Source organism: Ochotona curzoniae, unplaced genomic scaffold (genome assembly GCF_017591425.1).
Source record: "Ochotona curzoniae isolate NIBS_2020 unplaced genomic scaffold, NIBS_Ocur_1.0 contig_3622, whole genome shotgun sequence".
NCBI classification, from domain to species: Eukaryota; Metazoa; Chordata; class Mammalia; order Lagomorpha; family Ochotonidae; genus Ochotona; species Ochotona curzoniae.
The window spans coordinates 15,244,204-15,265,259 of NW_024465926.1; positions in this window are offsets into that span (position 1 = coordinate 15,244,204).

Here is a 21,056-nt window from a genome sequence, read left to right on the forward strand (position 1 = left end):
ATAAGAGCTGAAGATAAGACATTTCAGAAAGTCATGGTGGACAAAGAACAGAACTGACATCACAGAAATGTAATCAATGGTGGAGAGAAGAAATACATGAGAGAGAAATATTGGAATTTGTAACTTCTTACTAAAAGGCTTTGGATGTGGATTTTCTTTTCTGTTTTCCAGTTTTTCATCCTGCCTCATATAATGATTCTGTTGTTTGAAGCAATTATTATTTTCATCATATTTGAAAGAATGACACACACACACAAACATATACAGTTTTTTCTCTGCCTCTTCTGGTTCACTTCCTCAAGTGCCTGCAGTAGCCAGAGCAAGACCAAGCTGAAGTCAAAACTCCATCCAAGTCTTCTATGTAGGTGTCCAAGATGCAAGTTTTGAGCCAACACCGATGTCTTCAAGGGTTCTCATTAGCAGGAAGCTGGATAAGCAGCAGAGGAGCTGGGAGTTGAACCAACACTCGGATATGAGATGTAGGCATTCTAATAAGTGACTCAATGGCTGGGCCAGATGCCCCATCACGATTGATTCATTTGTAAGCTACTGAGTCTGTGCAGCCTTTTCCTCTCTCACGGACAATTTCCTTATTTTGCTGCCCAGCTCTGAGTCAATATGAAAACCTTTTTTCCATCATTATCAACTCTCACAATTTTTTTCCTGAGCTTCCCTTCCAACCCCTCCAAACTGTCCCCTTTAATGTATATCTTCCAGTCTCCCACACAGTAGAGCATTAACCAACCAATTTTGTTAGAAGCAGGTGAAAATAATTGCCAACATACACTAAATGTTTAACACAGGAAGAATTCTTTTTTTTTTTTGGAGAGTCAGATAAGGGGCATTGTGATTTTTATTTTAACTCTTTAATGCATTTTCTTAATTTTTCCATCATTATTCACACCTATTCCATACAGTATATTTAGATAGTTAAGTGTTCCTCTGTGTAATAGTATCTCAATGAATGTAGATTCACTGATATACACATTTCACAACAGCATTGGAGGCACTCAGTAGAACATCAATATGGGGAGGCCTTGAAATTCTCCTGGGATGAATTACAAAGAAGGTATGACTGTTATTTTAATAGCCTCAACAGCAGTTTCCAGCAGCACTCAGACAGACTAGAAATAAAAATAAAATTTGTGAAATCTGGTGTGCTTTATCCACCCAAGACATAATTTTCCTCAATACAGGAAAATCCTGACCTTGTACTGTCTTTTTACTTCCCGTGTGACTTTGGGGATGTTGGTAGCATGGGATTTCTCTTCCATAGTGTGAATTAGTTCATACAGAAAAGTCAAAGTAACAAGAGGAGGATAGTGCGTGGAGAGGAAGGGAGGGAAGAAGGGAGAAGGACAGAGAGAGGGACCCAAACACTAGTAACACCAGAGAGGTATCAGCATCATCATCTCTGGTCCAATAGGACAAAGAGAAGTTTGACAGCATCTGGGCAGAGTGTGATAAGCTGAGGGACTCAATGACAGGAGATGTGGCAGGATGTAGCCAGTTGGAGAAGGAAGGAAGAGAGCCTGGGGACCAAGTAACCTGACAGTGGCAGGAGAGAGGAGTTAAAAGGTAAATTTGGCAGTGGGATGAGTTTTGCAGAGATGTGAGGAAGTTCATGGAAGTCCTAAGATTTTGACCTAGTTTCCACCTCCAAACATTGCTTCACCTGCACCTGTGTGGATGCTCAACACGAGAGGAAGGAGGAGGAAACTGAGAGTTCCATTTCCAACTTTGTGCATTAGCCAAAAAGTAGAAAGATTTGCCTTAGCACCATTCTGCCTCCTCTGAAACAAGGCACCATTCCCAAAAGAAAAGTTCTCTACAGAAGAACATCCATCTGTTGAGAAAGAGATGTCGCAGATTCAGGAAAACACAGAAGTACATTTTTCCAGGGCCATGGATAGCATGTTCCCCTCACTGTTCTAAGAAGCTAGCAAGGACCCATGAAACCCCATCTGGTTATGGTGCAGATATTAGAAACACAGTAATCGCTTTCATCATTGGGTTTTAGTGGAGTGGTGTTTTCAAATGAAAGCAATCTATCTTTCTTGCGTCTGGGCAGAGTGGCTATTAACTATGGTGAAACTGTCTTCAACAGTAGGTCAATTAATTACTGCATTTTAAAACAGCTTCTTGAAAAACAGCAATTAATTTCACTGCGATTCTGGGTATTGCTTCTGTACACCTTATCTATTTGAAATCATTGTTATTCTGGAAAGATATGGGGACTTTATTATTTCTGAGAGCTTCACAGGAGATCATACTCTGAGCTTTTTTAATGAATGCAGGGATAGAATTAGTTTTTAATTGTCACTGGCACCTTTTCACTATTGGAAATAGACTTTAAAAGACAGAAAATGAGAAGGCTTCATACTGAAAGGAGAGTTGATAAGGACTTGGAAACACTATCCAAACATATCTTAAAGTTGAAATGATATCTGAGCAGAACAAGTGATAGAATACAAACAAGCACATGCTATTTGTGTTTACCTATTAATATTCTTCACACTTCCCTGGTCTACTGGGTAAAGACTTCCACAAGCTTTTCCCTGGGTGACAAAAAGCAGAGAACTGTCACTTGTTTTTTAACCTTGACCTCACGTTCACCTACATCACCTATGGTGGGGTTGGACTCTGCTGCCCTTCTACCTGGTTTCCAAACATCTGCTGTGGTTGATTTTTGTCCAAAGAGTAAATGACCAATACTTTTTCATTGCCATATACATATTGTATGGTTGCAGGGAGCTGGCTAAATCTGCTTTCAGAGAGAATGTAAGTTGGGCATTTCATGATGCCCTTGCCAGACTCTCTAAAGAGCTCTTATTTCAAACAATTCTTGTAAGTTTAGATCAGGGTTTATCATTCCGGCATTTAAATATTTAGGACTTGATAGCTAGCTGTTGGGAGGGACTGTCTTGTCTTTTGCCTTGTAGATTGTGTAACAGCATCCTGGTCTCTACCCACTAGATGCCAGTAGTACCCTTTTGCCCTCAGCTGTGATGGTTAAAAAATGTCTCCAGATATGCTGAATGTCTTCTTAGGGAAGAATCACCCCTAAAGAACAACCAATGGTATAAAGACAATTGCTCACGATAATAGAGGTTAGGTAGATAGATGGGATATCAGGTAGTCCTACAGCTCAGTGTGCATTTATCTACAATACACCCTGAGAAGTGAAATTGTTAGAACAGATGGAATGCATGTTTTAAATTTTAACAGAAAATAGCAGGCTACTATCCAGCATTCAGCAGCATAAAATTTAATTTATTCTTGATCAGTCTGATGAAAAGAAAAGAAAACTAGGCACCTTGTTTTAATCTTCATTCTGATTAGGATCAATATGGGTGAGAATTTTGTTTTATAGTTATTGACAGTTTTCCTTCTTTTAAGATTTGCTTCTTCATTTCTGGGTGCTTACTTTTTAACTGGATTATTTGTCTTTGCTGTTTTGTGTGTTTTTTTAAAAAATCTATTTTCTCCACGTTAAATCTTTTTCAATTATACATGCTGAATAAGAATATGCACAGCTGAATAATATGAGGGTTGTGATGTTGGCAATGACTTGTCACGAATCTTTAAGCACATCTGGATCTCAGATCAGACTTGATTAGAAAAGAAAGAAAAAAAACAAGCCTTGGGGTACATCCTTACAGAACCTAGCAATGTTGACCTCATAGTATTTAACGAAGATGAATGAATGCTTGCGAAGTGTTCTTCATGGAGCTTGGCGCACAGTTGTACTCCAGGAAAACAAGAGCAGTTGGCTCTTAGGAAATAATCTGGTGGCTACAATGAAAGCTCCAGAGTCCTGCTAATTGAGAGCCATTTCTGCTCCCCTTCTTTCTGTACAGCTAAAAGAGAAATCTTTTTTTTTTTAAAAAAAGAAGATTTTTAAACATTTTTATTGCAAAGTCAGATATACAGAGAGGAGGAGAGAAAGAGAGAAAGATCTTCTGTCCAATGATTTGTGAAATTAACACATCCAGTTTTTAAAAATCATATTGGCAAAGAATGCAATATTTGATGCAGTGGAAACATAACACAGCACTACATACAAGATTAAAGCATGTATGAACATAGCATGTGTTTAGATTAATGGTCAAGATGAGTGGTTGGGTTTGATTCTTGGCTCTGGGTGCTGATTCCAGCTTCTCATCAATGTAGATCCTAGGTGGCAATGGTGATGGTTCAGGTAATAGAAACCTTACATGGACGATCTGGGTTGCATTCCTGGTTCTCAGCTCTGGGCCTTGCCCAGTTAATGTAGGCATTTGGGGAGTGAACAAGCAGATGGTCTCTCTCTCCCCCTCTTTTTCTTTCCTTCCCTTTCCTCTCCCTCCCTTCTCCCTCTTATTCTCTCTTTCTCTCTATATATATCCCTGTGTCACAAATTACTATCAAGAAGAATATATTTCTTATATTTGATGACCTTTCTAAAAATTTGAGATACCAGGGTTGTAGCATAATGGATAAAGCCTGATACACTGGCATCCCATGTGGGCACCGGTTTAGTTTCAACTAACACACATGTTGGGAGGCAGGAGATAACGTCTCAAGTATTAGGATCTGTGCTAGCCCCATGGGATACCTGTATTGAATTCTGCGCTCTTGGCCTTGGTTTGGCCCAGAACTGACTGTTGCTGGCATTTGGGAGGAGTGAACCAGTGAATAGAAGGCCTCTCTGTCTCTCTTTGTGCTTTTCAAACAAGTGAAGATGAGCAAGGAGACACTCTGGAGGTGGGAATGCAGTTGGTCCCTTGGGTGACTCCTTGTTGGTTGTAGTGCTCTGAGCATGCGCTAACCTTGCTAATTCAGTCTAGCAGGAGCACTTCCTTTCCGCACAGCTGATGCTGTTTCAGTTTTATCAACACCTGTGGCACCAGTCCCATCTTATCCTCAACTAAGGTGTTGCCTTCTTAGGCATCTTGAGTTCCAGCTCAGATAGTCCTTCCTTAAGATTTCTGAATTACAGTCTCTTCTCTGTCCTTCCTGAGCACTGGAGACAGTGGCTGCTTCCTGCAGTTGACTGAACTGTGACAACTCAGCGCGATCTTATTACCCTTTCAGTTACTCAACCCTCAACTTTATCCCCAGTGAGTGATTTTTTTCTTCTATTAAAGTCTTTCTGTACAACTACCTGCCCTGATTGCTAAATTCTAATAGAATCTCTTGCCAATAGAAGAAAGAAGGAAGATGGGATTCAAGGGAGGAAGAGATGGGTTAGAAGGAATGACAAAGCTGGTTGACCTTCTCCATTCATGTCTTGTTTTTGTTTCTGGAATCTCAGCTGCCAGAGACTTGGTCAGCCTGCATAAAGCCTGCTAACATTGGAACTCTCCATGTGAGAGGCCTCTCCCCAGGCACCATAACCCACTTACCATAGATTGGTTTATTTCCTATTTTCTCATGGGATTGGCTGCCTAAATGTGTTTTTCTTTAAGGTGATGGAAAGTCATCAGTAATTCATTACAGTGTTCTGGAAGGATGTTGATGCTGTTATAATGATTATTACATGATTGTATTTGGTTATAGATATTAACATTGTCTCTTATGAGAAACCGTTAATCAGCAGCCACACACACTCCTGGAAAATACAAACCCATGAGCTTGGTGTTTGCAGCCTGTTTGTTTCAGAATATAAGAAATTATTCTAGAATAAGACTTGAGACTGTTGGGTGTGAAATCATGTAGTTTGACTCAACCTTCTACTCCCTGTAGAATTCTGGTATCATTCACTTAAGCCTTTCTGTTCTCTGTGTGTCCCTAATTCTGAGCTAAATGCAATAATAAACCTCCTCATAGCCTGTTGGCAGAAATAAAAAGACAACAGAGCTTAACCTGCAAGTGCCTCATTAGTATTCATTGAGCAAATGAATTTGTGGGGTCAGCCAAGACATTTCAGATCTTGAAGACTGGGAACTAGATTCAAGTCTTCTTTTCTGGAGCTCAGATCCTGGGGACTGTCTTTGACTTGAGAAATGTTAGTGGAGAGAGTTAGCCAGTTCTGAGTCATACAGGGAAGCTTATAGTTGGGCCTGCCAAATTCCTGTGCTTGATGAATCCTCAGTGTCCCTGAACTTTACTCTTTCCTTGCTTAGAAATGATGCTAAAGGAAATTTCTTGTCTTGGTTGACATGCCAAATAAATGGGAATAAGTCATGAGTCACTTATGATCAGGCAGTTGTGGTGTCTGAGTCCACTTTTATAAACTGTGGCTGTGATATCACTTGGTGACACAATCTTAAAGAATCACTGTTCTATTTAGAATGTTCATGGAGGGGGAACCAGACCTGTTAAGCTTTGGCTTGTGACACTTGAATCTCATAGTGCTCTTTTGAGTCCTAATTCCTCCACTTCTGATCCAACTTTCTGCTTATACACTTGGGAAGGCACTGAAAGATGGCCCAAGTTCTTGGGCCACTGCCATCCATGTTGGAGACCTAGATGGATTATCTGACTCCGGGCTTTGAGCTGGCCCATACCTGGTGTTTGTAGACATTTAGAGAATAGAAGCACTTGTTCTCACGCTCTCCCCAACTCTGTATTTCAAGTAACTTGAGTAAATCTTTATGAAAGAAAAGCAGAAAAATGCATTGTTTAGAAAGTTAAGTGGGGGAGCTGTGGTGGGGCAGTGAGTGAGGCTGTACTTCCCATATTCAATGCCTCCATTTTGAATCCAGCTGCCTAGTGGTTTCTACTGATCTGCAGGAGGTGATGGATCAAGCAGACGGGTCACCACCACTCAAGTGAGAGAGCCAGGTTGACTTCAGCCTGACCCAGGTTCCATTTTTTTAGGTGTTTAGAGGAGTGAACCAATGGATGGGAGATCTCTGTATATCCGTCTATCTCTGTATCTCTGTCCCTCTGATTTTCAAATAGAAATAAATATTTTTAGAAATTCTGTTACGTCACCACAAACAGTGAAGTCGGTTTATACTTTTTACATGAGATGCATTTCTTTGAGCTTTTGAGGAACCTGGTATATGATCTGTTGACCAAAATGTCATAGGCAGTGGATGACTGTACAAAAGAAGTGCCTGCTCTGTCCCTAATCCTGTATTATGCTACGTATAGGGTCATTATGTCATGCTGTCAGGGTTATTATTGCTCTTGTCCCACTAGAATCAAAGGATTGTAGATGCAGAAGGGTGGGGCCCTTTTATTTCATGAGTATTCCCAATACCACAGCACAACAGATATCCACCCGAGTTTGTCACCATTAGATGAGAATTACTTCCACTGGAAACCACGGACTTGAGCCTATCAGCAAGCTGCCATGTCTCCAAGGCCTGGAACTTGCAGAGTGGGAGCTGAGCTCTGCCTGCTGCAGCCCAGTGCCTTACACACACACGGCACATGTCACACTGACATCCTTTAGGCCCACGGGGAGCTACATGTGAGGGATTACTTCGGGTCTCCTTTTCCTCATCCCCCACACCAGTCACACAGACTGCCATTGCCTCATTAAAATGCAATTGCATGATTCGTCAACATTATTGGAAAAAGCAGTCAGACAAAATAAAGGAGAAAAATCAGTATTTGCAAAGACAAGTAGTGTTGAGCTTTCCACCTCATCAAGGGGCTAAATGCACACATGTTAGCTCTATCACCCTGCCTGCTGGCAATCCCCTGAGTATGGATGTGGGGCTTTGTCCCCTCTTTCTGCTCATCAGTCTTTTATACTATCCATGATCTTTACATTTTGCTCACCATCATGAAATCTAATAGCATCATTTTCATGCGTGGACACGAACCTGCCAGCTGACAGTGGTTAGCAATTCTTATTACAAATATATCTTCTAATTCCCAAGCTGGAATTGTAAAGCTTTTCTATAGTGACACTGAACCAAAATATCAAAATTGCTGAAGCCTTTAAAGAAAGCAGCCGCAAAAGGTTGCGGAGAGTCTTTGCAGTAATGCTGCCGTGAGGCTCCCTGGAATACAGATGGGGAGCCAGCCTGAGCATTCCTGTCTCCTCAGATCACCCAGAAACCCAGGCTCTACACTTCCAGTGCTGCTGTCAGGAGCTGAACAGAGAGAAGAAGACACTGAAAGAAGAAGAGGGACAAGGGGGTCTCTGCAAAACAAGATTTGACCAGTTGTGGCTACCATTCTGAACGTGGAGAAGCATCCTTGTGACTGGGAACTGGGAGTGATAATAAGGCCAGGACTGTGTGTACACAGTCTCCTCCCACACCCTCATCCCACTCACTGTGGCTTGTCCTTCAAGAAGCAGCGAGCGCCCAGCACACACCTGAGTTCCCAATAAGTGACCCCTTAAGGCCTCCTCCTTTCAGTCCCAGGATAGAAAAGGCTGCCTCCTCCACTTCCTGTTCTCCACCCTCAGCTGCCTAACACACACACACACACACACACACACACACACACACACACACACACACACACACCTTTCTATCACAGAACATTAAATGTGGAAAATGGGAAACACTTGAGCTTGGAAATTGGTCTGGGTGACCAACTTGGGGATAGGATTTGCAATTTAGGGAAAGAAATTTCACCACTGAAACTCTTAATCCTTTTCTGTTTTTGTTTTTAAGTATTTATTTATTTGAAAGGTAGAGTCCCAGGGGGAGAGAGAGAGAGAGATCTTCCATCTTTGATTCAGTACCCAAATGGCTACAACAGCCAGATCTGAGTGGGTTGGAGCCGGTAGCCTGGCACTCCCTCTTGGTCTTCCACACGGGTGTCAGGAGCCCAAGCACTGGGACCTTCTACTATCTTCCCAGGAACATTAGCAGGGATCTGGATCAAATGCAGAACAGCTGGGACTTGAACCAGCACTCCAAAATACTGGATGGCAGCATCACCAGGGGTGGCTTAACCCACTGCACCACAATGCCAACCGCTCCCCACTTATTTTCACCCATCAAATAGGCTTAATGACATTGGCTGTGTGGATTTTTTTATTTTTTGGTTAAAGGGGACGGCATTAGCATTAGAAGATAAAAAGATAGGTACTATTTGTGATTTTGAAAAATGTGACTTCTGTGCTTCTCTGGAAATGGTACTCCTCAGGGAACCAGCTGGATCCACAGCATGCATGGTGCTGCCAGACCTCCATTGCTTCTTAGCTCCAGCCTCGGCCAACCTCTGGATGTTGGTTTTCTTCTGCTACTGCCGGGGTTCCCCTAACTGTTAGGATGATAGGAGATGAAAGCTAAACTCAGGTCACATCCTCTTGTCTTAGCCTACCCATGGGAGCTGACTGGCGTAGAACAGGGGAATTTTTCTGTGCTGTGATCCACAGAGTAGCCTCCTCCACCCCTGACCATGAGGTTGCTTTCCACTTTTGCAGTTTTTCACAGTCAACCACAGTTCCAGAATATTCAATGGAAAATTCCATGAACAAAGCTTACGCACATTTTAAATTGTGTACCATTGTGAGTTGCATAATGAAACATCCCAACATCTTGCTTTATCCCACCCAGGAGGTTGATCTGTCTTCACTTGCTTGTGAGTCCATTTGTAGCTATTTTGATTTTCAGATCAGTAGTGGTGGTGTCACAGTGCTTGTGTTCAAGTACCCCCTGTTTTACTTAATAATGGCCTCAAAGTGGCAAGTGTGGAGTATCCTGATGCAAAGGAGGCACAAGGACCTCAGATGTGGGATGACAGATCAACTCTGGTATCATATGGCCATGCTGTACAGAATGCAGGGAAAATATAGTATCTATTGAATTGGGTGCCATTTATGGTCTCAGGCATCCACTGGGGACTCTTAGTAGAGGTCTGCTGGGTAAGGGGATGGGGCTAGAATTTTAACCTTAAAGAAGGAAGAGTGGGTTTACACTTGTACCCATTGACTGCATGTGAGTGATGGGGTGGTACGTGTCAGAGTGTTAACTCCCACTGCTAACCTGGAATGGACATGAATATTAAAGGTATCTGTCCTCCTGGGGGTCCGTGAGATTAGGCAGTGTTAGCAATCCAGCAGAAATGGGCTGCTGGCATCCAGATGGAGGTGATTTATGGGAAGACAAATCCAAGCGATGTGCACTGCAAGGTCAAATACTGCTAATGGGAGGATTAATCAGCAAACAAATGAATGACTGTGTTTTTATGCAAACAGCCATGGCCTGGGAATAGAGAGAACCAAGTTCAATTCCAACTGTATCTGTTACTATGGGGCAGGGGGAGGGGAGGCTTTGTATTGTTCAACCTTGCCTCTCTGGGCCTGGTGTCCTGAGCTGTAGAATCTTCTGGTTGATGTAGAAGATCTCCAAGGCCCCTTCCAACCCTTCATGTCTATTATCTCATGCTGTTGCTCATTAAGAGAGAGTTGTAAGTTAATTGAAACAGGACACTTTCGGCAGGCTCTGAAGAAAACCGTATGGATATCTATAGGTTAAATAGAAGGAAGGAAGGGTAACAGCAAGCTTTCCCTGGCTTAGGGGAAGAGTAATTCAGCAAGTAAAAAATAAGTAAGACTGGCCGCCCTACTTGGGACAGCACTGGGTTCTCTTCAGGGAAGGTGATGGACAGAAATTTTGGAGAGTCTGAAGATTGACCCTGTTGGGTAGGAGTTGGGAGTAGCTGGTCCAACAAGAAGTTTAAGGTGGGAGTGTGAGGACAGGGCTAGTCAAGAAAAACCTACATGTGATACCATTCTTAGGAGTAGACACAGCTTTCTGGGTAATTGTTTCATTGAATTGGTGAGGAAGTAGAGACCTCAGAAAATTGAGAGAACTTGGCATTGACATCCAGCCAGGACTGGGGCCAGAGAGCACTTTTTATTTGTTTCTTAGCCCTGTGGAACTGCCTCAGCAGTAAATGTCTTGTGTTTGCTTTAGGTCATGGCATGGTTCTACAATGGAGGGTCTGTGTCAGGCTGTTGAGCCATCAACAGCTGGGTAAGAGCCAGCGGAGAGGCCAGGCAGCCCACCTTTACCTTCATCACAGATGGGATTACGGTCTGAAGCACAGAGCCCTCACCTTTCCTCCTGCACCCCACCTGTCTCCCATCTTCCCATTTCCCAGGACCCTTTACACAGGATCCTGAGTACCATAGAGAACTGCACACCTCAGCATATGAGAAACCTTGAACCCAGTTGGCAGGCAACCACTCACAGCTCAGATAGGAACAGTAGGATTGAGGCTCAAGGCCGTAGGGCAGGCTGGGTCCTGCTTTCCTATCTCAGACAGGTCTCATGCTGCTGGTCCCTTTGTCGTTGTATCGTCTCTCCTCTGCTAGTCTGTATTTGCCTCTCTGACAAACATGCTTTGGTTTGTTTTTCCCCCATGGTTTCTTTTGCTTCTGAGTCTCTTTCTTACCACACCCAGTGCATTTCTGTTTCTATCTGTCCTGGTTCTCCTTGCTTCTCTCTTGCCCTGTATTTCTCTATTGCATTCTCTTCCTCTCTGTTGCCATTGCTGGTATCTGTTCACTCTTTTCCACCATCATACAACTCAGCTGGCCCTATTCAGGCATCCCTTGTCAGAGCCCATGCTCCATCTGCCTCACTCGGGATCTCTAAGCCCAGCTGACTGCTGGTCCAGGCCCTGGACCTGGGGAAATCCTGCCCCTCTGGGCCTGGTCATTTTCCTGTAACTCCTCTGATGGTCCACTGAGACTGGAAGTGTTAGGGAGCCCTCCACTGCCCCAAGGAGGGGATCTGACACTTTAGAGAGTGGAATGAACCAAGAGTCAAGAAGCCAAAATGTGTGGGCTGGACCCTGGCTGTCCTCAGCCTCAGCTCTCTTCTGTGTGCAACCTCCCTTCCCATCACACTCCTCCTATGCCTGCCCACCACTCCTTTTAGTGACTGTGAGGAACCACAGAGAGCTCACTTTCCACATTGTCAGTCTTAGATGCCATTCCCCCATATCCTCATCCTTCTAATATGTTCCATATATGCTTATGGTTTCACCTATTCACTCACTTTGCATTCAGTAAGCATTCATTAAGCACCCTCCGTGAGTTAGATGCTATAAACATCTATGCAGTAGGGAACAAACTGGGTATAACCTCTCTCTTGACAGGGTTCGTATTCCATGGACAAAATTAGGCAAGCACATGAGCACAAAGGAGGGACCCCAAGGCCTGTGGGCTCTGATGACCAATGTGGTCTTTGGACAGAGGGAGGCACCCAGCCAAGTCTTCAGGGTTTAATTAACTCTGTCCTGTGCAAATGATCTTCCGAACTGTGAGACTGGAGAAGGCATTATACTTTCTTGGTTAGGGCATGGCCTAAGTGATATAGCACAGTGGGAGGAAGAGAAGTGGGAGGGAGAAGGAGAGTTAGAAATTATCCAGCACAAGAATGGGCACTATGAAGGGAGGGAGGTCCAGGTCTCCCCTCACTTTGTATCCTTTATCGTTCAAAGCTCAGTCCAGAAACTTCCCTTCTTAGAGTGCCTGGAGCCTCTTTCCTTATTCCTCCAAGGTGAGCCTTTGTAACTATCTGAGGGCCTGCTTCTTCAATGCCATCTGACAGCCATCTGACAGCCCACAACCTGGCCCCAACCTGAATAGAATCAAGTCTCCCTGCAGGTTGTTGAATTCTGATGCATGGACAGGTAGATGGATCATTGGTTGAGTGGCTAAACAAAAATAGGAAATGGAGGAAAAGTACTGTGGCCATGATCTGAGCTCTGAGATAGCCAGCGCCTCTTCTGTCTCCTCCTTCAAGGAACTCTACCTCTTTGCAGTATGCTGAGACTCTTGACAAAGCTGATCCACTGTTATTTCAGGTTGCAAAAAAATCTTGTTTCTGCAAGAAATCAAACCATTCCTCAAACGTAGGGTGTGTTCGCATGCTTCCTGCAAGCTGAAGCCTGACTTTTGAGAAGTAATCAATTCCAATTGATGGGCAAAATTTGATGCACATCCTCTTGGCCAACTTTGGATGGGAAAGTTCATTAAAAGTAGACCGCTGGCAAACCCAGTGCCCTTCAGTGCTGTGGTAATCAGGTCTTCATTATGCCAGGCAGCAGGAGTTGCCCTAAAGAGTCCCTGGCTTAGCTTTTTGGGGACTTGTCCATCTGCAGCAGTATTTCTTTGTAAATGAATAATTTGACCATGATAAAAATCCACCAGGAGCCTTGGCCCATGAAGGGTTTAGAGAGAACTAATGAAGAAGGGAGTGGGCTTGTGGCCTGAGATGCATGAAGATGTACCCCATGTACCCCATCTGCTGCCTCCTGGCTGCAGCACATGCCATCCAAAACAGGGATGGGGAGAGTGCTCCTTGCAGCCCCAGCAGCAGAGAGCTTCAGCCCTTGGCAGGCACAGGGGTGAAAGGAAACCCTGTGACCCCTCAGAGGAGGAACCGCTCCTGTGTCAGCTCTTCCCCAGTTGTTTGCCTTGAGAGGCTCTGAGTCTTCGAGCCAGGGAGGTACACATTTTCTTTCTGCATCAGCAGAGAACAGCAGCTTCTGGAAGTCATCAACTCTGGAAACACTTGGCACTGGGTGCCCTTATTGAGCACTGCAATCCAAAGGAGGGCGTCTGCTTTTATTTGATTTCATTTAACATTTGTGTGCATTTATTTGCATGCGCACGAGAGAGAGATCCTCCATCTGCTGCTCCCCCTCCTCAGATGCCTGCAACAGCTAGAGCGCTGGGCTAAGGCAGAAACCAGGAGCCCTGAATGGAGAAATTGAAAATGATCTAATGAAAGTTTCAAAAGGTTGCATAACAGCTTTTTTAAAAAAAATAAATAGAACTCGAGAAGACATATAGCTCTTAAATACAAAAAGCAGTAATTGCAATGATGACTATAGAAACTTTGGGGGGAAAGGGTATTAAGAATGTAAAAAACACCACCACCTATTAGTTGTTAAACATTAATCAACATTTTTCCATTTTCTTCCAAAGAAACTAAGCCTCAAATGTACTCATGTGACCAAGGATGCACGGTGAACCAGGATGTGTCTGCGTGGACAAGAGCCTTCCTCTGTACTGCAGGTGCCTAGTACGGGCCTCCAGGGAATAAGGCAAAAGCAGGAAGCAGACAACCGGGGTGATTCCAGGCGATGCCTAAGACCAGCATGGAAAGGCCTGCTCAGGTATGGGTGGTGGGAGTGAAGGAGGAGGCTATGTCTCTAACCTGTTTGGCTGCAGACCACAGTCTCGGTTTCACATGTTGTATTCTTCCCATTAAGAAAGTGCTGTGAAATGCAAAATTACTTGTAATGTAGCAACTATGCCATTAGAAGGCTTTTCCTATACATCAAGGCAGCAGTCATCTTTAGCCCAAGTCTGAATCAGCAGATGCAATGTCAAGTGCAGGAGAGTGGAGATGGTCTACTCTGGGTGTAGACAATGAGACATTGTAGTATCTGTCATAGATTTAAAACTGGTGACACAGCAGAATATTCTTACTGACTATAAATGTCCTTTGTATCTGGCTTTGAACACTCAGCCACTGAGCTTTGCAAATAACTTAGTAGATGCCATGTAATGGCTTGGTACTGTCCCACTGGAAGCCCTGGCCTGGTTGAGCAGACTGAGTCTGGATTTGAAGGGTTTTGAGCACCTCCCTTAAGAATATTGCTAAGGGCCTCCCTGTCCCCTTATGCAGCTCTTCCCATACCTGCCCTGCATCTTTAGGCTTCCAAGAACAAATGGCCTTACAGGCTGGAGAGAGATTCACAGCTTCTTGCCAGCATTTCTCTGATCATGTTACTGACTGGGCGTCTGGCCAAGAAGAGCCGCAGCCTCTGTCCACCTGGGGACAGAACTCCTAGGCCTTAAATCAACCTCATAAGTCATGCAGATGCTCTCTGAAGGAGCCAGATCTGCTGGGTCTTTTTCTGTAGGGGCAACAGCAATAGTTTATGAGGAATATAGGAAATATTACTTCTAATGCTGAAGGGTTAGGACCTCTTGCTATTGAGTCTCTAAATAAAGCTTCCTAACAAATGTGGGGGGATTAGGAACAGTGGGTCAAAGTGGTCCTTCCAGAAATGTTTTTGGAGGCACTTCTGCCACATTCAGGGCAAAACCCAGCAGCTGGCCCAAGGAAGGGAGAAGAAGAGAGGGGCAGGGCTTGAGGCTCTCGTCGGACAGGGCTCAAAGCCCTAGCTGTGAGTTGCAGAAGCTCAACAGGCCCGAGGGAGCAGTAGCAACCCCGTGGGTTCCTGCAGCCATGGGTCAAAGGCCTCTCTGCAGAAGCTCTCACAGGCCTGTGTGTGAGGTGAGGACAGCTGAGGGAGGGAATGAGCCAGGGACACCTGCCCTTGCAATGTCACAGCTCCTGGGACGGATATTGCTTGGCTGGAACTCCCAAACTAGTGGCACTGCCACCAGGGAAAGGCTGAGTTTCTTGCCTCACCCTAAGCTGAGGTGCTATGGCTCCCGGAGTACCGCAGACCACAGTCCAAGGTGAGAAATGCAATGGATTTGCATTTGATGGCAGAGGACGGGTCACTCTCAAGGTCAGCCTGCTCCTGGAGATGCTCCCTCCCACAGCTCAGCTCATGCAGGTTGTTTGAGGCCGTGTCCTGTCATCCCCCACCCAAGCTCCCAATGTACCCACATTTGTTTAATCCATGACAAGTCACTGGGTGAAATTGCCATCTGTGGTTGCTTCGATCTGTGTGTCCTGACGACCAGGGACAAGATGCTCTTTGATATGCATTGGCTAGTGGTGCTCGGGTTCCGTGACTTACCGGCACAAACCCTTAGATCATTAATCTGTGGGTGTGTTTGGTCTTTTACCTATCGATCTGTAGACATTTTTGTATGTTCTCATCATTAATCTTTGGTTTGCTGCATGTTTTTGAAAATTTTTTTCACCCAACTTTGTAATCAGTGTTTTCTTTTTTTCTTTCACTGCATTTGTGGTTAAGAAAGTCTAATTTTACCCTGAATGTTTTGATATAGTTCTTGTTCCAGTCATTCTCTGTGCTTACTTGTTCAATGCTGGTAACTTGGATAATTGTGAAAACTCCTTTTGTGAATGATCTTTGATAGAAGTGAGTAGGAATCTACTTAGTTACTGCAGCTGTTCTCACATCCTTTATTGAATTGTCCAACACTTCTAATTGCTTTGATGTGCATCATTCACCACAGAGTGCCATCCTACTTGTATGTGTAGATATGCATTATACACAGAAATACAATTGTTTGGCCCAAAAGTTAACATGCTGCTCATAATGATTACCTCCCATCATAGTCTGTGTCCTACCTCTGTGTTCAATCCCAGCTAGGAAGCTAGACTGCCCTACCTTGGGAGGCAGCAGGTAATGGCTCATGTACTTGGGTTCTTGTCACCATATGGGAAAATCAGATTGAGTTGTGGGCTTCTAGCTTTGGCCTGGCCCAGGCCTTCCTGTAGTAAACATTTAGGGAGTGAGCAAATGGCCTGAAGTTTCCTCCCTGCCTGCCTCCCTTCCTTCCTTCCTTCCTTCCTTCCTTCCTTTTTTCCTTCCTATGTTTCTTTCACCATCTTTCACAGTGAAAACAAAAAGTAAGTAGTATTTGAAATAAACATATATCTCTGGCTATCTGGATTCTGTACACATCAGTGCATTAGAATGCACGTGAGGGGAGACTATATGCAGCATTATGGTATTGTTGCCATTTCTAGGGTCTTTGCATTGATCAAGCAGTGTAAAGCAAACCTTCGCTTAGTCTGCGCTGCTCATCAGGCATTTAACAAATGCATGCCTTGTAGTTGTTACCTGGGGCCCTTGCCTTCTGTGAGTTCTCGTTGCCTGGTGAGTGGGCAGACAGGATGCTTTCAAAGTTGAGAGACTTATAACTAATCAAGTTAGCATCTAAAATTTGGGTTTGGGCCTAGAACAGAAAGAAAAAATGTTAGTAGAAAAACTGATGATATCCAAATACTGCATGTAATTTAGCAAACGGTATTTTATCAATGTGAATGTCTTAGTTTGGGCAAATCCCCAGTGATTATGGAAGCTGTTAGCATTCAGGAAAGCTGGATGAAGTCTGGAAATTTCTCCTGCTGAACAACCCTTATGACTTTTCAATAAGTCTAAATGATTCAAAGATAGAAAGTTGACTTAAATTTTCCTTCAAAAAATGACATGAAAAGTTCAAGTGACAATGGATATACAGTCAAGAGTTTAACTTGGACTGTTTTTAGGCAGGCCCCGAAGGAGATACATTTCAGTGTGTGACTTCCACAAGTTCATGACCAGTTTGATTCTCATCCCATGAGTTGGAGGGAGGAGCACAAGGTAATTAATGAAGGCATGTCCATATTTTGGACAAAAGGGGCTTTTTTGCTCCATTAGGAAGTACCCAGACTCATAAGTCTTTATGAATTTGCAAATTTTACACTCAAAAGATGCTCAATGAGTTTTGCCTTCAGGCAAGTGTAAGTTATCAAGTTGCATTTCTGAAACATCAAGGAGCTTGGCTCAGAAAACAAGTTTGTGTAGTATCAGCAGACACAGTGGCTGGTGTCCTATGGCATCACACTTAAATTCTTAAATTCTCAGGTTTATTTCTCTGTAAAATGGGCGTTAAAAATCACTGCCTCCCATCAGATGATGGCTCACGTGGGTGTGTCACTTCCTGGCTGGAGTTCCTACCCCCGCTGTTGGCTTCGGCCAGCCCCTCTTGCTGAAGCCATTTGGAGAATAAAGCAGAGGTCAGGGGTTGCTCTTCCTTTCCTGCCCTGTGTCCCTGCCTCGCAAATAAAATATGCTTTTAGAAGTACTGCCACTGAGGCTATGGGGACAATGGAATTGTGTACAAAAACCTCTTCCCGGCACCTGACATGTTGTTAGTGCTCAATAAACAGTTCCTTCTCTTGCTTCCCCACCTCTGCTGCATTTTAAATTCTGCTCATATTTGTACTACTGCACAGGAACCCTGGTTAACAGCCGAGACTCCCATAGGATCTCCTTACCACCTTCTTCCACATTACTGCATCATTCAGTGCTCAGGTTTCTTCCTGGGAGCCGGGGACAATAAAGCAGGCGAGATGCTTTTGCAGTGATGCGAAATGTGAATAGCATGGGAGGCCATCTCAGGTGAGGAGTTTTTAATAGGCTCTCACAAACAGGGTGACAGGAATGACAGCAAATATGGCTCAGGCAGCATCAGCATTCCCCAAGGGCAGGTGCTCAGGTATGGGGGGGTCTGAATATTGTCTCACCAGCAGGTGCACAATAAGAGGGCAAAGCAGCAGCCAGAGTGGGTCCTCGCAAAACACAGCCCCACTGGGAGGAGTCCTCTGCCAGCTACCCACTGGAGTTGTTTGATGTTACCTCCATATCCTGGCTCCCTGGGGCACCAGTTTAGAGACTGAGTTTATTTGATCCCTTCTAGGCTGAACATTTCTGCCTGTGAAATGGGTACAGGATTGAATGAATCTTTAGACCCTGTTGCACTCATTACCGTATGAATTCTATGCACTCTCATTAAAACCAGTCACATCCTGTATGTTACTAGTGTCTAAATTCACAGCCCTGAGTGGCATCCCCAGGCCGTCACACCTCAGTGCCATTCTGCCCCTCAAGGCTAAGGTGCCTGCAGGACTTTTAGGATTTCACTTCTTGTCTTGCATCTACCTACTGTGTATCTTCTCAAAAAACAAAAACAAAAACAAAAAAGACATAACTTAAAGAAACTAGAGAGTCAGCCCCTGTACTAGGCAAGAGTCAGCCACTGTACTAGGCAATTTATGTTAAGAAGGTGATAGAATGGGAGAAAATACCATATACTTTCTCTTCCATCATCAGATGTAGACACAGCAAAAGGATACAGGAACTCCATGCAGCATGAAAGTTCCAGGTCATCGTGCTCACACTCAGTGGTGTGCCTCTTTTTCCTTCCTTGTCGGATGGGGTAAACCCTGGGATGGAACTTTGGAGCCTGCCTCTCGCTCTCTGCATGGCTAGTCATGTAGAAGGAACATGTTACTGTGACCTGAAGTCCATTGTCTGCCCTTTTTTCCATCTGTGGAGGCAGAGCAGCACACCCTCATTTCTAAGGGTCTTTCCCACGTGCAACTCCCACGGCCCTCTCGCGACCACTGGTTCCTCTTACTTGGCTTTGTTATCAGTCTAACACCCTCAGCGCAAGGCATTTTTCAATGAATGTATTTCTCTCTGCTTTCCTTGGCATGCTTGCTCTGTCTCTCCAACTGCACACTGGGACACAGGTATCTCAGCAATTGTTGAGCCAAATCTAGGAGAAAGCCAAAGCTTTCGTTAGCTCCTTCTCTGTGAGCAGCATTAGCCACTTTGTTCCTTCTGCTTGCCATCTGGGCTTGGAGCAGAGGAATCCAGTGAGCTGAAGCCACAGGAGAATCTGTCACCTGCAAGGCAAAGGTCACGAGGAGGCCGTGGCCTGGAGCTCCTCCCTCCTTTTCTCTGACTCCCTTCATCTGTCCCTGGCTGATGTAGCTGGGGAGCTCTCCTTGCATCACGGCTGTGACACTTGACATGGTTTGCAACGTATGGAAATCAGCCTGCATCTGTCTGCCGGTGGAGTGATTTTCAGTTTTCAGGCCCCTGAAGGTATTGGGATGCAGACAGTTCTCTTTCTTGCCCCAGAGGGCACGCTGTGTTCGCTACACAGGTCTCAAATAACTTGTCAAAGTTGAGAAAGGGAGGACAGCAAGGGGCCACCTGGGGCCCATGGCCTTAGGTAGCAGAGGACCGTAAGGTGCCTTCAGGGTGAGAAAGAGTCAGCAACCCTTTCAACTGTCCTGTTACTGCCTGCAGGACACCTCACTAATTAGCCTGCTTTCCCTGTGGCCTGTCATACTCCTTTGATCTCGTTGATCTACCTGGACCGTGACCTTGGACAAGGGACCTGACCACCCTGCATCATAATGCCATCCTGTGAAATAGTAAGGAATGCGGCACCTGCTGTGTCTCACCTGATGATTGCTGGTGCATACTGCAGAGCAGGACGGAATGCTTCCGAAGTTCTTAGCAGAGCTGCCTACCACAAGAGACAGATCAGAAAGAAAACCACCGGGGTAATGACATGCATGTGTCCTGCACACCTGGGAGATAACCCATCAAAATGAGTGAATCTTAAAGTCATCTCAAACTTGAGGCCTCGATGCCATCTTTCAAAGAAAGCAGGGTGTGGACAAAGGCCCAAGACAAGATGACCAGGAAAAGCATCAAAGCAGAATTTGTTTTAGCAATTGCATTGGGCACCTTCCCCATTGGTAGCCTGGTCACTCTTTCCTGGCAGCAGAGCTCCACACCTTCCAAATGGGGATCTAGTCTAGATACAGATCTCTCTTACCTACCTCTCTGGTGTATGCACTTTCTATCTTGACATAACCCTTACCAGAGAGGCATCTTTTGGAGGTAGTATCTCTGATTCCCCACAGTCATATTTTAGGGTGTTATGTACTTAGGCCCATCAATGTGTAATTCCCAGCAGCCGGATGAAGCCCCAGAGTGTTTGAACTACCTCATTGTGGGCAAGTCAACCATTGCTGGGCTTCTTCCAAGTTTTTGTCCTCATGAGAGAAAAGGTATAGAGGAAAGTGATTTGTTCAAAGAGAAAGAACACATTCAGATGTGAGTACAGGTAATATTCCAGGAAAAAGGAAGATTGCTGTCTCTACCAAAGCTGGAGTTGTCCTTGTATATGGCAGGGAGTAATGCTCAGGGCAGGACCTAAATGCAATATCCTAGAAGCTGGGGTTTGGGTGGGGCTTGAGTATGGCTCACTTCATTCCCTTTGTTTAGGAAATCTCAGAAGCATCATGCTGTAGGGTCCCTATGGGGGCTGCAACAAACACAAGCTCATCAGATCCACAGTGGGGAATGGGTGTGATGAGCCTGCAGTTATGTTGGCTATCCCCAGCTGGCACAGAAGGTTAGGGTTTGGGGTGTGCCTGTGCATCAAAGGTGCTGGTAGTTCCCCAGCTTCTCCTTGTTCATTGGCTACCTACCTATCCACACCAACTCCAGCAAACTTGCTTTGTAGCATTATTGTTTCTCCAGAAGGTGCAGCCTGCCCTCTGGAGCACAGTGTTCCAATTTGATGGTAACCACTTCATTACTAGTTCCCTAAATTCTAGCATCTTAAAAATGAGAAGATGAAAGGAACCGAAAATCTGGGTTGTAGCCTCTTT